Here is a 17,572-nt window from a genome sequence, read left to right as displayed (position 1 = left end):
CAGATTTTGCAGGGTGAAACATACTCACGACCACTACAAAGCACACAACTTCATTTTTTTGCCTAAATAAAACCTTATTCTTGCAGCATTTTAGTTTCTTATTCTGTTTCTTACAAAATAAAACAGAATAACTGTTTTATGCAACAATTACATAAAATATAAGAATATTTTTGCCTTAGACTCTCAGGACATTTGCCATTTTTCAATTTTTTTGCAGGACACAACTGCCCAAAAAGGCACTGTTCCTCGCAAAATGGGACAGATGGTAACCCTAATACAGTTGTAAGTACCAAATACTGTTAGACCTTTTAAACGCAAACTAAACATAACGCTTCTAGAGTCAAAGACATTAGCACGTGGCTTACAGCTACCAATGACATAATCACGTAAACTACGTTATACGCAATTTGTCACAACAACAGAAACGGTGTCTCTCAAGTTTCAAGACGGAGTATTTGAGCAGGTAATGGTCTTCATATATATTGTCAATTTTGCGGGTTGTTCCATTTATGTTAAACTAAATGCAGTTCAGATATGTTGTATTCTACAAAAGTTGTGAGGTTTACGTAGGTTTGCTGAACTTCTTTTATGTTACTTTTAATACATCTGAAACAACACTATACTTAATTGACTGTTGACAGGTAACGTAGTGGTAGTTATCATTCAGTCCTTTACTCTTTTTTAAGCTTATTTACTAGCATTTCTACTTCGGTATGACCGTCATTCTTGCTTTGTCGGCAGCTCTAACTTTTACGGTTTCTTTTTATTCATTTTGTCTGTAGAAAGTAAGACACACTTCTGTGGCATCTCCCGTACACAGTTCCCTTTTTAAAGGCAATATTTTATGGATTTGCTTTTTTTAATCTATACGGTAAGGGTGAATTCCATTTGAAACACCAGGAAGCCCAGATGGAATGTGTCTGTCAAGGGATCAATGGAATAAGCTGTGTTTGTTGCCAGCTGTACAAGAGGCAGGGAAAGAGTCCAGACATGCAAAAATCCTGAAATGAGAAGAAGCTGTGAATGGCAATGAAAAGATGAAACAAATCTTCAGTTTTAGGCAGAAATATGCAGTTTCAAGGAAAGATGCTAAGCTGCAGCAAAGCATTTTCCTTGGTACAGAAAATCTTCCAAGTTCCAGGCTTTATTTTTCCCTTAAGGAAGTACAGACATGGAGGGATGGCAGACCTGAATATTCCACGAGGAGAAGGGAGAAAAGAGATTTGTGCCAGTGGATCCATAACTCCAGTAACAAATACTTTTTGGTTGGGTTGCTAATATAGAGAAGGACAGAAATGAGCCCAGCAGCAATAATTAGTCAGCAGGGGGGTGGGATGAACCCAGTTGTTTCCACACCTTTGAGAAGGTGATTTTAACCACTTGTGCTATAGTTGCCCTTCTCTTTTTTGCATGTTTGCATCCAGAGTCTTCCTCCACCCTCATCAGACTGGTGAGATTTCCCACATCTGGAGAATGTCCCTCATAGAGGTCTGAAGGGCTCCACTACACACACACATTTGGTATGTTGTCTGTGATGAGTCATACATACAATTATGTCACATCTGATAGTCAGATGATATTATCAGAGCAGTCATCAGAACTAAGGAAGAGTGAGACTGGGAACGGTGTTACTGTGATAGTTGTCTGTGTTGTACCGTGGTGTCCTTGACCTAGTCAGTAACAAGATGTCTTCATTACCTGTTATAAAAGTGGCCCAGAGTTCAAAAAATAGAATTAAGAAAAAGTAGAAAAGGGCATTTCTTGCAGCAGATCCACAAAAAGATTTAGAGGGAGACATTAAGTCAAAATACATTGACTGAGGAACAATATTTGTAATCTGTCTCCTTTAAAAAAAAGGAAAGACTGTAACTGCCAAAGAAATTGATATTGGGGGTACAGAGATCAGAATACAATATTAAGACAGTGAGAAATTATCATTTGTTAACCTGACAAGTAAGTCTACTGTTCTTTAGTGCATGTTTACAGAGGCGCAAAAACATGCAGTGACTTATTCAGTGTCTGAAGTAGCATGCAGGAGTAAAGTAATGGAGTTAAATCCATGAAAGCAGAAAGCCTTTAACAGCTCATAGTCTTAACTTTTGTGCAGTAGTTTCAGTTTTATGCAAAAGGGCTGCTAACTGTGCAAGTCACTATGCCCAGAAAGAATGTACCTGAAGTTATTAAAGGAGGATGTCGGGGTAATCTAACCACTAACACAGGTTGTGTGGCTTTTTGTTGCTGCTTTGCTTGTAGAAGCAGTACAAAAAGAACGTCTCGGCATGTATTCAAGTATGTTTTATGGAAGCAGAGTAGTATAGGGTTATAGGAGAAAAGGTAGCCTTATTTAGTTACTGTTATCAAATCTTTTTTGTTTTTTAAAGGAGAGCAAGGCCCTCTGCACCCCCAACCCCCTTGCTCTTTCTGTCTGTCCTATATATAAACCCCAAGTTCTCATACCACCAAGAAAAGGGAATATTTCTAGAAATGGCAGTCTCGGACTTGGTATATGTAAATCTGCATTTTTGGTCACTGTTTCCCTCGTGTGAAACTTGCAGTAACAAGTCTTGGAATATAAAACAGTTACCCAAAACACTTGCTAGAGTTTCTTCTGGTAAACTATGTATTAATAATGCTTTAACAACAGTGTAATGCTCTGGATTATGATAGGTGTAAGCAATGGATGTTTGGAATATATGATAGACCAAATAATTTTCTTTTGGATTAGTCAGATTCCCTACAGGTGGTCAAGTGTGTCAAGTGTAAAGTGGATGAGAGTGAAACTTCTCAGTCACACCAGGATGAGCTGTAACTTGTTGATAACTTTTTCTCAAAGGAAGTTATTGCTGGTAGCATTATTTCTGTTACAGCACTGGCAATGATTATTTCTGAGTTGTATGTTTTGTCCATGGTTGTGTGATTGTGAAGTTTGTGTAAGTAATGTGTGTGTGTGTGTGTGTGTGTGTGTGTGTGTGTGGTGGTGCTTCACCCCTTGCAAAAATGCTTATGTTATAATTTTAATTAAAACAAAATCTAAGCATTGCTTAATTAATTAATTTTTATGGGACAAAGCTTCAATTGATTGGAGCTTCAACCTGTCTTTCTACAAGGATATGTAATAGCAGCTAGATAGTAGGGCTGTATGAGAGATGATGTGCTTTCACTAAAAAAAAATAAATAAACCTTCAGAGTGAAGTATTGCTTGGAATGAATCCACTTATTTTTTATAGTGTTAGAGAAAGCTGAGATTAATGCTATAAACTGGCTAGAAACATTTTATGGAATGCTTGACAAAGACCGCAAGGAAAAAAGATGATTCTGCTGTTCTGTAGTTGTTGGCAGATGCGCATTTACATGATTGTAGGACATCTTTTTGTAAAACCAATGGTTTGAAAACTCCCTGGAATTTAGGAAACTGAAAAGGTAGTCAGACTATGACAGAAGGTATATTTTTTGTTAGCAAAAAAAGTCTTTTCCCCAGTGCTTGTACTTATCACTGCTGCGGTTCCTGCAGCATGGAGCAAGGAACTTCCTTGATCAAAGTACATTTTTTGCGTGCCTCTGTTTTATTGCAGAGCTAGTGATTGCACGTGTCACTTGATCAACATTTTGATGTACATGGCACAAGTCTGATGACATTGTTTTAGAAAGGATAAGTGGTTGATGGAAGCAAATTAGGTATGTGCTGTAAATTGATTGTGTGGTGACATTACTGGCAGTAGGGAATGAGGTTTCAGGCCCCTATGCGTACATTTCCTGAAAGACAGAATGGGTATGACTGAAATTTTTTATATATGTAAAAGCATGAACTAGTTACATGCCTTCACAGTGATGGTGTCTGTATATGTTCCTCTAATGCTTTTACATTGCATATCATTCTTATAGCATAGCATAAACAGCAGAGATGATTCATAGGATTTACTAGGCAAGTAGTGAACAGAAGTGGATTACTGAGCATTTCTTCCTTGTCCACATACACGGACATGTGCATGTACATACCTGGAGACAGTTTTGAGTAATCAGTCCACCTGCTGCATGTCTTTGGAATGTGGAGGGAAGCTGGAATGCTCAGAGAAAACCCACCTGAACAAAAGGAGGCCAGGTAAACTCAGCACAAAAAGCTCCACAGTTGAAGTATATACATACAGCATGTCTCTTGCAGTGTTTTGTTTGCATTTAGAATCTTGAATGGTATTCTAGTACTGATAACTGTATTTCTCTCAATATTAAATTATGAGAAGTTGACAAATCCACAGATTTGCACATATGTTCGTGTGTAGGGCATGTATTTTGTAGCAAATTGCATACGTAAACCACTAAACTTTTGTTGAGCATGTATTATATGGCAAATTGCATAAGCAAACAACTAAACTTTGGTTGTGTATTTGAATCCAGTTTTATTCATGATTTTCAGTGGAATAAATATGCAACCAAATACAAATTTCCTGATGGTAGTAGCAGCCATCAGTCATATTTAGGATGTAAAAGTGTAGGACTACTTCAAAGTTAATGCAACAACCATCACAAATTATTGTATGAGTACGAGTTGCCATGTGGGGAGGGGGGTTGCAAAGATGAAGTGAATATTTTGTCTAGTGCTGGATGACTGCTATGTCAAAGGCAATCAGAAAGCATTTTTAGTTAGCATAGTGCAGCAATGCGCTGAGATCACCGTGGATAATGTAACCTACATTGAGGCTAAAGATATAGCAAACCTATTAACTAACAAATGTAGCTGTAACTTTACCCCTATCTCCCCTCCATCTGTCCCGCAAGATCAACATGAAATTGGCTTGCCTCCAGCTATCACATAAGTCCAAGTCCTAAAAGTGCTATCAAAAGCTAAAAATACTGCATCCATGGGTCCCGGCCGTATGTCGGGATGCATCTTCAATAGCATGAAGCACAATTTAGCCACACCCTTGACAACACTGTTCAATCTCAGCCTCCATACACAGCTGGAGTCATTCCCCTGCTTCAAGCAGGACCTTTCATAGACTCATAAGTCTAATTGGCCTCATGTGCAAAGCCATGGAAAGAGTTGTCATGGAAGTAATCAATCAGGACATAGACAACCTTCAAACACTGGACTTATCTTAGTTTGGATTTGTCAAAGTCAAGTCTGTGTAAGAAAAGATCAAATAATTAGGTTAAAACATAGGCAAATATGTCTTTTAGAGCATGCTGGAAAAATGTTTTAATTCTCAACCTCCTGGCATTAAAAATAGTAGTACTGGCCTTTAAAAATCTTAGCAGAGGGTCAAAAAGAGGAGTCCTTTCTTAATTTTCATATTAGACGGTCTTCGTATACTAGACCATGTACAGTTATTGGTAGTGAATCTCTGTGTAGGCTTGGATTATGCATTTCATAAAATATGTCTCATAATCAGATCTGACTGTACGAGGACCATTATTAATCTAGGTGGAGCAGGGTTAAATCGGATGGCCAAAATCCTAGTGCGATGCCTAAGTCATAGCAGTTGAGAGGTGTGATTCTCAATATATTTTTTAATTTTAATTTCAAGAGCAACTTAAAAAGCTTACATTTTAGGAGGGCCTTATTTTAAGATCTTCTTCTAGCATGAATCTGAAAACGTGTTTTTTTTTTTTTTTTGTCATGTTTTTAATAATATGTTGCTGTAAGTTAACTTAAAATTTTTTATAGTGGTTTGATATTGCTGTTCTTTTTTCTTAACTTTTCTAGGCCAAACAAAAAGTCATGGCCAGATTAACATCTCTCAGTAACTATGGCACAAAGCATGGCTTGAGAGTTGGGCTGATGCATTTCAGATCATGTCTGATAAGTTTTTTTTTTTTGGTCATGTCGCCCCACAATCAGTTTACAGCAAATCCCTAATCTGCCACCATCAAACACTTAACCTTTCTAAAATAATGACCTGTGCAATATACATCAACGTGTGCTTAGCCATATTTTTCTGTAGATTAGAATGAAATGTTATGGTTAAATATTAATTAGTTTGACTTTGCCTCATCCCTATAATGTCCAAAGCCTTACATGACTCTGTCTGTTGTGGAAGGGCTTTGGAGAATTGGAAACATTGATCATATAGCTCTTCTGTAACCAGAAAATATCACATCTTTTTTTTTCTGTGATTTTCAGGGCCATATCTGTTTGAGCTTATGAAAGATTAAATTTTCTTTTAATATTGGTCCATTTGTTTTATTGTATTTTGGTGTATTGACAACATTGTTGAAGACAGTATAGATTTCTTTTTAAAGAATGCATTAGCATAAATGTTTTTTTTTTCTTGTTTTGCTTCTCCAGTGAGTTAACTGCATTTACTAGTCTCTTATTTTCTGTGGCAGCATCTGCTGCTTATTCTGTGACAAATGATCAGAGAAAATTCAAGCTTTGTAAAGTGCATATGACTGAATACTGAGTATGCTGATTGCAAAAGTCCAGTACAAGTACAGGAGATGCAGTGATTCAAAGATCTGATGCTTGTCAGGAATGATAGTTTATTGGAGAATCTAACAGAAAAGCAGAAGCTGGAGCAAATGTACAGCATTAGCATACTGAGAGGAATGAAAACTCAAACCACGGGGTAGGTCTGTAATTTAAAAATATGTTATGATATATTAAAATAATTCACTTCCCCGTCACCAGCTCAGCTTTATCAGTATTTTGCCAGTTTCAAAAAATAAAAAAAAATCATTAAACTGCTTACATTATTCCACTACATAAGGGCGGACCATCTTTCAACCTTATCAAATATCGACCTATTGCAGTATTGTTACCACTCTTTAAAATTCTAGAAAGAGTAATTCATAAGCAAGTCACAGACTACCTACTTAATAACAAACTCCTCACCAATACCCAGCACGGTTTTAGGCCATTCCACAGTACAGCAGCAGCATTACTGTCATTTACTAACACCATCAATCTTCATAGGAGCCACAATCACTATGCCTCTTTTTTATCTTCCTGGATCTGTCAAAAGCATTTGATATGGTCTCCCATACCCACCTCCTTAACACCCTTCCAGGCTTACATTTCTGTAATACCACCCTTGCATGGTTCAAAGATTACCTCACAGGATGTCAACAAGCGGTCTTATGGAAACGGACCCTATCACCCTTCTTACCAGTTGAACTAGGAGTTCCTCAAGGCTGTATACTAGGCCCACTACTATTCTCAATATTTGCTAATAATCTTTATATGGCAACCACTCATGCATTGCTTATACAATATGCAGATGACTCAACTGAGATATGTTCTGCACCCTCCCTACTAGAACTTCAGTCACTTACTCGAAGTCTTTCAGGAAGTTGTGTCCTGGCTAACAAATGCTAATTTAATCTTAAATCCTAAAAAGACCAAACTATTAGCATTTTCTCCTTTCTCCCCTAACACTTTCTACATCACCTCCCATAATAATACTTGCATAACCCCCTCAGAGCATACTAAGCTATTGGGAATAGAAATTGACCATAAACTCAGATTTGATAGTCGTATATCTCAGACAGTTAAAGTACACAAAAAACTCAGTACCCTACATAGAAGCAAATACTACTTCATAAATAACACCAGAATAGCTATTGCCCAAACCCACCTACTCTCCACCTTATATGCTGCACCCCTTCTCACTAATCTGAAAAAATCTGATTTATAAAAACTTGAAACTTGCTGCAGTAAAATAGCAAGATTTGCTACAAATTCCCCAGCTAGATCTCATCACTGTCTAGCACTCAAACAGCTCAATTGGTTAGAATTGCCCCAACTCTTACACTATTCACAACTCTCAATGGCCTATAAAATCCTCTCAGAGCCTGAAAAAATACCTGCTCTATAAACCCTTATTAAACCGTATACTACTGCCAGAACTCTCCGATCCACCAGCCAAAATCCCTTACAAACCTGTATATCCAAAAATCAAGCAGGAGATTCCCTCTTCTCAAACTATATAGGCAAGCTTTGGGATGTCCTTCCAACTGATCTTACCTAACCAACCTTAAAAAACTACCTCTTTACCAAATGGATCTGGCCTTGCACAACCCCCGGTTGATCAATAACTCTGTAGTCGCCACAGGCACCTATCCATATGCTTTCTGTCACACAGTTACCACTGATATATTAAGTAAGTAAAAGTATAACTCTAAAATTCACTTGTTCATCACTATCTTTTCTGTAATAACTCCATGAAACTTATAACTAATAATTTGATAACTGTTTACTGTGAGTCTCACTACAAATCATGTATAAAATGCCACTAGTGACCTGTTGTTCCTATAATATTAGAATAATACTATTATATACTCTGAGTGCCTAGCCTTGTTATATGTACAGAAATAACTATGTAATAGAGTAGATTATTCCTGCTTACAATTTCTTGACTTCTATTAGACATTTCTGTGCCATATGTGTTATGTGCTTCTTATTCTGTACTTTACTGGTATAACTGGAGCTTTTCTCCCCAGGCCTCCACTGAAAAAGGACATGTGTCCAGTTGGACTTCCCCGGTTAACAAATGTAAAATAAAATAAAATAATCTGAACAGAATGCAGGATAAGGGTGATAAAGGGTAATGAGGGAAACATACTCACAAGCGAGGAGAGTGTGTTGAGCAGATGGAAAGAGCTGTGGATTAGCAAGGAGGAAGTAAGGATAGCTATGAAGAGGATAAAGAATGGAAAGGCTGTTGGTCCAGATGACATACCTGTGGAAGAATGGAGGTGTTTAGATGAAATGGCAGTGGAGTTTTTAACTAGATTGTTTAATGAAATCTTAGAAAGTGAGAGGATGCCTGAGGAATGGACAAAAAGTGTTTTGGTACCGATTTTTTAAGAATAAGGGTGATGTGCAGAGCTGTAGTAACTATAGAGGGATAAAACTGATCAGTCACAGCATGAAGTTATGGGAGAGTAGTGGAAGCTAGGTTATGAAGGGACGTGATGATTAATGATCAGCCGTATGGTTTCATGCCAGGAAAGAGCACTACAGATACGATGTTTGCTCTGAGAGTGTTGATGGAGAAGTACAGAGAAAAGGTCAGGAGTTGCATTGTGTCTTTGTGGACTTAGAGAAAGCATATGACAGGGTGCCTAGAGAAGAGTTGTGGTATTGTATGAGGAAGTATCAGAGAAGTATGTAAGAGTGGTACAGGATATGTATGAGGGTAGTGTGACAGTGATGAGATCTGCGGTGGGAGTGATGGATGCGTTTAAGGTGGAGGTGGGATTACATCAAGGATCAGCTCTGAGCCCTTTCTTATTTACAATTGTGATGGACAAGTTGACAGACGAGATCAGACAGGGAGTCCCCGTGGACTATGATGTTTGTAGATGACATTGTGATCTGTAGTGAGAGTAGGAAACAGGTGGAGGAGACCCTGGAGAGATGGAGATATGCTCTAGAGAGAAGAAGAACGAAGGTCAGCAGGACTAAGACAGAATATATGTATGTGAATGAGAGGGAGGATAGAGGAATGGTGAGGATGCAGGGAGTAGAGGTGGTGAAGGTTGATGAGTTTAAATACTTGGGATCAACAGTTCAGAGTAATGGTGAGTATGGAATAGAGGTGAAGAAGAGAGTACAGGCAGGATGGAGTGGGTGGAGAAGAGTGTCAGGAGTGATTTGTGACAGACGAGTACCAGTAAGAGTGAAAGGGAAGGTCTACAAGAGGGTAGTGAGACCAGCTATGTTATATGGGTTAGAGACAGTGGCATTGATAAAAAGGCAGGAGTCAGAGCTGGACGTGGCAGAGTTAAAGATGTTAAGATTTGCACTGGGTGTGACGAGGGTGGACAGGATTAAGAATAAGTTATATTAGAGGGTCAGCCCAGGTTGGAAGGTTTGGAGACAAAACCAGAGAGGCAAGATTACATTGGTTTGGACATGCGCTGAGGAGGGATGCTGGGTGTATTGGGAAAAAGATGTTAAGGATGAAGCTGCCAGGTAACAGGAAAAGAGGAAGGCCTAAGATAAGGTTTATGGATGTGGTGAGAGAGGACATGCAGGTGGTTGGTGTGACAGAGCAAGATGCAGAGGACAGGAAGAAGTAGAAACACATGATCTGCTGTGGCAACCCCTAATGCGTTGGGAGCAGCCGAAAGAAGAAGAAGAAGAAATCTCAACAGAATGCAGGAGTCCAGAACACAAAGTAAAAAGAATAAAGGCAACTTACTACTGCTGATGACTTATTTTCTTAAAACTGATAATTCAGACATTTTTTTTCACCATTGTTGGTATCTCACACTGGTAACTGGTATCTATATGGATTTTTTACCATTTTCTGTATCAGAATGAGATACAGAAAATGGTAAAAAAAATACATGATACAGTTATAGTTACAGTCCTGTCTTGTTAAATTCAGTGTTTTCATCTTCCATATTTTTATCGAAGTACCAACAAGCAGATTAATTAAAGGTGTTAACTGTCAGTTAACTACATCTGTGGTGGTGCATTCTCCCGTTCAACTTTTTATTGCTTCTGAAAGGTATCAGTCAATGTATTGTCATTTCAGGGGCTGCCCGACCTCCTGAGCCCCTACTTTTACCCTTTTTAAATAGAAGCAGAGGGTTAGTTAGCTCTCGTATCTTCGGTACCAGTGGCTTTTTTCTTAACAGTAAGATAAATCATTATAGAATTTTTTCCAATTTAATTTTCCTACGGTGCTTAGATAAGTAAAAATTTGAAGGCCAAAATATGGTCATGGTGTATATCTTTGTGAACACATTCCCAGCGTTGTGCACACTTTGATGTAGTCAACATTTGTTAAGTATGCTTATAGTTAAAGAATTTAGGATGATGTAGTCTGGCAGGCTTGCAGGTTTGTTGGTTGCTAAGAGATATTCAAGGAACAGAAGAAAAGATAGCCTGATTTAGTGTTGTCAATGTCAGGAGTGCAATGTTGGTTAAAGGCTTGAATGTAGTAACTTCTTTTGTCTTATTGAACAGTTGCTGACTAAATTAGAATGGGTTCAACTGTAAGTTTGTGTATTGCACATGAAAACATATATGCCTCGTTTAGAGGATTATGTTTGGTCTCTTTCATAATCATCTTGCTGTATGTTCAAGACGTGGATTTCAAGAAATTCCCCTCGAGAAGCCAAAAGTGTCTAGAAGGCTTTTAACCCCCTTCCTGTTTCTTGCCACTTTTCTGTGGTGGCAGTGACCTCTGGCATTGACCTGTATTAATGCTGTAATACAAGACAGACCAATATTCTCATAACATAGCTGCATTCTATGAAACTTGGCTAAAACCTTACAATGACAATGCAGGCAATTAATTTCTTCCCCCAGGTTACAACATTCTACATCACGACCGAACACAAAAAAGGAGGAGGTGTTGCCATTGTTTACTCTGACCACCTAACCTTAACCCCTCCATCCAATCCTCTTCCCACCCAGCAGAACTCATTATGGCTAATTAGAATCCCAGCATCCACAAAACCCTAACGATAGTCGCCGTCTATATACCCATAGGCGATAACATACCACTGTTAGAACTGATTCTCCACTGGATGTCTGACAATATACCCAATGAGACTATAATTCTAGGTGATGTTAACATCAGTTGACTAACCCTCTGTTCCAACTCCCCTACTGCTAGCATTAACCTGTATGAGTTCACTCAACTTATTTCTTCCCCCCACTTTTCATCATAAGCCCACTAATTCGAGCTCTGTCATCGACTGGATTCTTGTTTCTAATCCTCACCTCTGTTACTACCCTGAATCCCTACCAGATTCCATAAGTGACCGCAGTCCAATTTGCATCTAAACATTCTCCCCCCATTACTCCTGACCTCACAAATTTAAAGAATGCTGTAAGCTAACTAACTTTGACCCTGTGATTTTTAACAACTTCTTCCTAGCTATAGCTTGGGCCTTCCTATCAACCCTACTTCAAGATGAAGCAGTACTTCAGTTTAACTCCATCTTCATTAACAGGCTTAACTGTCTTGCCCCGCCCAGAATGGTCAGAGTAAAATCTTGATGGTCTCTTTGGCTTTCTAACTTTACTAGGTCTCTAATACACAAAATAGACAATGCAGGGAAACTTTGGACCAAAACCAAATCTCCTGACAACTTCCAAAAATATAGAGAATTTCACAATCTGACTTAAAAAACACATTATCAATGACAAAAAGAACTTTTACCACACACCCCAAAGGATTACACCCAGAAACCCCCCAAAATTTTGGAATACTGTCAGATTCTCCACCCAGGTAATCCCTCTTACACCTCAGCCTTCGAAAATACGACTATCTTTAATTCATTCTTCATTGATTCCATCATTTCTGTTATGCAGACTTCCAATACACCTAATCTCTCACCCCCTACATCCCCTCAACTACACAACTCACCCTTTTCACTGAAACCAGTTCCTACCAGTTACATCAAAAACTTCTTAAACTAAAACCATGTTCCTGTTCAGCTGATAAATTGCCACCTCTCTTCCTAAAGACTGCAGACAAATCTATAGCATGCCCAGTCTCCAACCTCATAAATTGCTCCATTAGGGAATCCACTGTCCCTACTATTTGGAAAAAGATTCCACATAATACCAATCCGTAAAGGAGGGAATTTCACAGAACTGTGTAATTTTCATCCTATAGCCATACTATCTCCCTTCTCTAAAATGCGTAAACATTGTGTTCACAGACATCAAAACCTGATCACCTCTACCCAACAGGGTGCCCTGTCTCTTTAGACCTCTCTAAAGCCATTGACACTGTCTCCCATCCCATCCTCCTCTCCAAATTGTCCCAACTTAACCTGTGTACAGAAACTGTCTCTTGGCTTAACAGCTACTGCACAGACAGGCAGCAGTCTGTCAAATGGCTGTCTACCTTCTCTCCCTTTCTTCCCATCAATATGGGTGTCCCTCAGGGCTCAATTTTAGGACCCTTCTCTTTAACATCTTTACCAACCAACTGCACCAATCCTGCCCACAGTCCTCACTTATTCAGTATGCAGATGACTCCACTATCCTTTCCATTGCTGATAACCCTACCGACTTGCTCACCCTCACACAGAAATCCTTTAACCTCACTGAATGCTGGCTGACTAACAACCAAACTTATATTCAACCCCCAAAAACAAAACTACTTCTCTTCTTCCTTAGATCCCTCTACCACCTTAAATCATCTTTTACCATCTCTTCATTGAATAACACTGCCATCACTCCTTAAACTCACACACAGCTCCTTGGTGTGATCATAGATGACCAACTTACATTTGACGTGCACATATATATCACTGTATTAAGAAAACCCACCAAAAGCTTGGCCTACTTTATAGAAACAAAAGATTCCTCACCCCTGACTCTAGGAGTTCACATGCTTACTTGCTATCCAACCTTTTCTATGGTTTTCAAATTCTTATTAACGTACAGTCGTTACTTCTGTCCAAATTGGAAATCACCTACAACTAAGTAGTCAGATTCGCTGCTAATCTGCCTTCAAAATCTCATCACTGCCATGCTCTGAGGACTCTTGGATGGCTAGAGTTTCCTAACCAACTCTTATTTACTCAACTTATTATCTTCCACTCTATCCTGAATAAACCAACAAACCCTCCTCCTGCCCTAGTTATCGCTACACTTATCTCCCTCCGCAACCACCCCAATCCCTTATAAGCTCTGATCAATGTTTATTACAGATTCACAAACCTAAAAAATTAATTGGACAAAATCTTTGTAGCTATTCTCCCTCCACCCAATGGAACAAGCTTCCCATGTCTCTCAAATATTACCAACATCTGTGCATTCAAGACTCAAACAACTTCTAAACAGCACCTGGTTATGTCTCTGTGACAATCCTACCAGAACTCTGTCCCTTCTCATTCCCCCACCCCCCTACTACTTCTCTTTCATGAAATTTCTCTTCATATATTATCTGTTTTTTTCTCTACTGTTACCTGTTAGCTTCACTCTCTGTACATTTCTTTTTTTTCCTCTAACTATACATATTAGTTTTTTTCTTATTTACATTATATTATCGAGTTAATTTTCTTGTTTCTGTTGCAATATGTAGTTTTTCTAATGTACATTTTTTTCGCATGTAAATTCTCTTGTACTGCTGTAATCTGGAGCTTTTCTTCCTGAGCCTTCACTGAAAAGGGACATTTGCCAAGTTGGACTGTCCTGGTCAACAAATGTTAAATAAATAAATAAACAAATAAACAGTAATGAAGGTTCTTAGTAAAAACTTGTTCGGCATCTTTCTAGTACAGTAAAGATGCTTAATAAGCTTGTTTTAACCCCTTACTCCTACTGAATTTGGTATTTAGTCATGGCTCTCAGTGTACTACAGTATTTAAGGCACTGAGCATCAAGATTATGCTCCAAAATTAGGAAAATGATAAACTTGTTAGGCATTTCTCTAGTATAAGACTTGATCTTAACAGTGCTTGGGATGATTAATGAAAGTTGTTAAATGCTGTTAAGATCATGTCTCACGCCAGGGACTAAAAGCAGATGGTGCTGGCTGGCAAACAGTAGCAACAGAAGTTAAAACAGCTTTAGAACTTCACTCTGCAACACTTAACATATAGAAAGTATGGCAGATGAAGTCTCTCAACATTATCTAAAGCCATTGGCTTAAGAGAGTAACCCTTTGTTTCTGAGTGTTGTCCATTTTTGCTCTGTCCATTGTACAATTTCAGATTTTTCTGGTAAATCAGAGGATTACAATGTGTCAGTGATGCCAGATATTAAGAGTTTCATGCTTACTATTATTAAGAAAGTGCACATTAATGCAAAATCTTTTGTTTTGTTAACTTTGTAAGTAAATTTTGAAAACTGTCCCTGATGTTGATCCTTTGACCTCCCCCACTTTATTTTTAAATTTGTCCAGAAAAGTTGAGAGCCATGCTGTTGTCTATTAGACCTGCCAAGTGCTTTACCAGCTTTTAAAACCAATAAAACACTTTACGTTCCTACACTTTCTCTTTTTTTTCTTCTCTAATGTAACTGATAAAGGTCTAGTTTATGCATTACAAAGAATTATGATCGAGTCACTAATCATAACCTTTCATTATGTATTCTCAACAGGGATGCTAAGATCACCTTTCAGGCTTTGATCTTGAGGAGAATTTCTTGGAGTACAAGTTTTACATAATCTGGCTATGATTGGAGACCCGATCCTTATCCCCTGTGTTATGAAGAAATTCAGAATCCATAATTGTATCTTATGCCTGTGTCAGGTGTTTTGTAGTTGTTAGAACAATGCTAAATATGGCTATACTTTGTATGCATCCATATATGCATATCACGTAGAGAACAGTTTCATGGATCAGACTGCAGTAGGGGCAGTTGAATCTTGGAGATTTCCCGGTAAATATATGTGAAAGAAATAGCTGTGTCCTGAGTTGTGGGGCAGCTGCTGTCGTACTACACATGTTTGGGACTTAGGCTGGTCTGTAACTAATGGTTGGAAGAAGAAAGGCTATGGGAATAACCTGGTCAACCATACATAAAGAAGTATTTAAATGCATTTGTTTGACATCATCAAAGTAAAGGTGGCATTTGAACTGACAAGTGTTCTGTGGAACCTAACTGTGGAGAACTGCATTGGTCAGTGTCCAAGGAGTGAAGGAGAGTCTAAATGGTATTGCATTCAGTTTAGGGACTGAGACAGTAGCTTAATGCCATTGGATGGAAGTTAATTGTGAGAAAATGGCTTCAGAAGGGGAGCTGTAGTTTGACCTTTTGGACAGCTTTTATCATGCCTCAAATGCTTGCAGTAAACTTTGTAGCATTCAGCTGTGTTTTTTTTTTATTTGCTTTCTGAGGTGTGACAGAATCATAAGTACTGTATCTACAGAAGTGAACAGACAGATGTGTGTGGATAAAATAGGAAAATCATTTATTGAATTTCTGTGTTACTGATTAACATTGCTGGCTTAAAGTTACAGTGTATTAGTGTCTGAACTCTTAAGATGCATTCATAAAAAAATTAAGCCCTGTTGAAGTAGTTGCATGTGTGGTTGACTGAGTGTTGAAAGTAGGATGCTGGAGTTTGTGTTAGGGGTGGGGAGTGTAGATTAGTGTGTATATTGAACCTAGTCAGCCACTGTAGCTAGACTGCATGTGCATATAAGTTACTGAGCACTTGCAAGATTAATGCTGTTTTGTGTAGTCAGTCAGTACTTGAATGGAGATGCGTGCATGTGCGTGCGTGTGTTAAAGTAAGAAGTCTGTCAGTAAGCATGTGAAGTACAAAGTATATATACAAGTTACAGTTCTGATGTGCGTATGTATACAGCTTGAACACTTACCCAGCCTCAGTGTCTCATTTGAATACACGACACATGCAACATGGTGTCAGAATGGTATCTGAAGTTGAAACAGTTCGCAAACCATGAGGCACACAGTTAGACGTGGAGTAATATCCTGGAGTGAACTCACAAACAGATCAGCGGTTATTCCAAGTTACTTAACTTTGTTTCAAATGATTTTCAGTAGCCAGATATGTGGCATAGCTTTCAAAGTGTTCAAAATTAGTGTCTGGAGTGTTCAAGGTATTTGCAGTGTTTAAAGTAAAGCATTTTTGGAGAGGTTGTGCACTTGAGCAAATTTACAAGTGCTAAGTCTATACTTATGTTTAAAAAACTTTGTTATTATTGGCAGAGGGATTTCGGACACTTGAATTGCTGGTGTTTGATAATAATATTGCTGAGAATTGCCGAGTGTTTTGAGCAAGAATATGAAATTTTCATGCTGGCTGCATTTTCCGATAAAGATGCATGTGCAAGAGCATTTGTACTTCTCAGGTTAGCTGGCTCGGAGGCCATTGAGCAAGAACGTTCATTTATGTATGCACCTGCCGTGTATGCAGGGGAGGAGGAGAACCACCATATTTGTGGTACAAGCTGAAATGTGGGAATACCTTGAGTGCTTAAAATGTAAATTTAGAGGAATGTGTAACCCTCACAACGGATATTACAATGGAAAGGCACACATTTTACACAAGAACTCAAAAGCCTGGTGAAACTATTACAGCATATATTACCGATTTTAATAAAGCAAAAACATGCAGATTTGGTCATCTACAAGATGAGTTGATAAAAGACCATCTTGTATGTGGTGTTAATGATGCAGTGAGACAGATTTTGCTTAGAGATAGTGAATTAGCATTGAGGAAAACCATTGAGATTTGAAAAATATTTGAGATTACAGAAAAGCATACAAATATGCTTATGGGTTAGAAAAGCATGTTTGCAGTACCTGCTAGTGCAAATGTTGATGGTGTGCAGCAGAAAATTAAGATGAAAAAGAAATGTAAAATGAGAGGAAGTGCCACACCCAATCTCATTGTTAACTGTCGCAGTTGTGGAAGCAGTCATGTACCTAAATGGGAAAAGTGTTTAGCTTTTGGTCAGTAATGTCACAAATGTAAAAAGTGGAATAATTTCAAAAGGCTTTACAAGTCTAAGTGTCGCAAACTATATTAAAAGAAAGTATCCGAAGAAGCAAGTAGATCAGGTAGAGACTGTAGCAAACGTTATATGTTGATGGTGTCTCTGTGATCTATGAAATAGTTAATATAGTAGCTTATCAGTTGGACAGTGGATCTAATTGCAATGTTATATTGACACAAATGTTTCC

At 38.3% G+C, this 17,572-nt stretch overlaps 1 protein-coding gene across 1 annotated transcript in view; it reads left to right on the top strand.

The window, feature by feature from the left end:
• The first annotated feature begins 397 nt into the window (after window positions 1–397).
• ELMOD2 (ELMO domain containing 2) overlaps window positions 398–17,572 on the top strand; it is a 909,722-nt gene continuing 892,547 nt past the window's right edge. The window contains exon 1 of the mRNA XM_044061619.1: window positions 398–463. The gene's annotated coding sequence lies outside the window, so the exon portion shown is untranslated. The remainder of the gene's footprint in view (window positions 464–17,572) is intronic.

The sequence above is a fragment of the Protopterus annectens genome, chromosome 2.part0 (assembly GCF_019279795.1).
Source record: "Protopterus annectens isolate FY-2018-M chromosome 2.part0, PAN1.0, whole genome shotgun sequence".
Lineage (NCBI taxonomy): Eukaryota > Metazoa > Chordata > Ceratodontiformes > Protopteridae > Protopterus > Protopterus annectens.
Note: the sequence above shows the minus strand (reverse complement) of the source record. Positions and strands in the feature narration are given on the sequence as shown.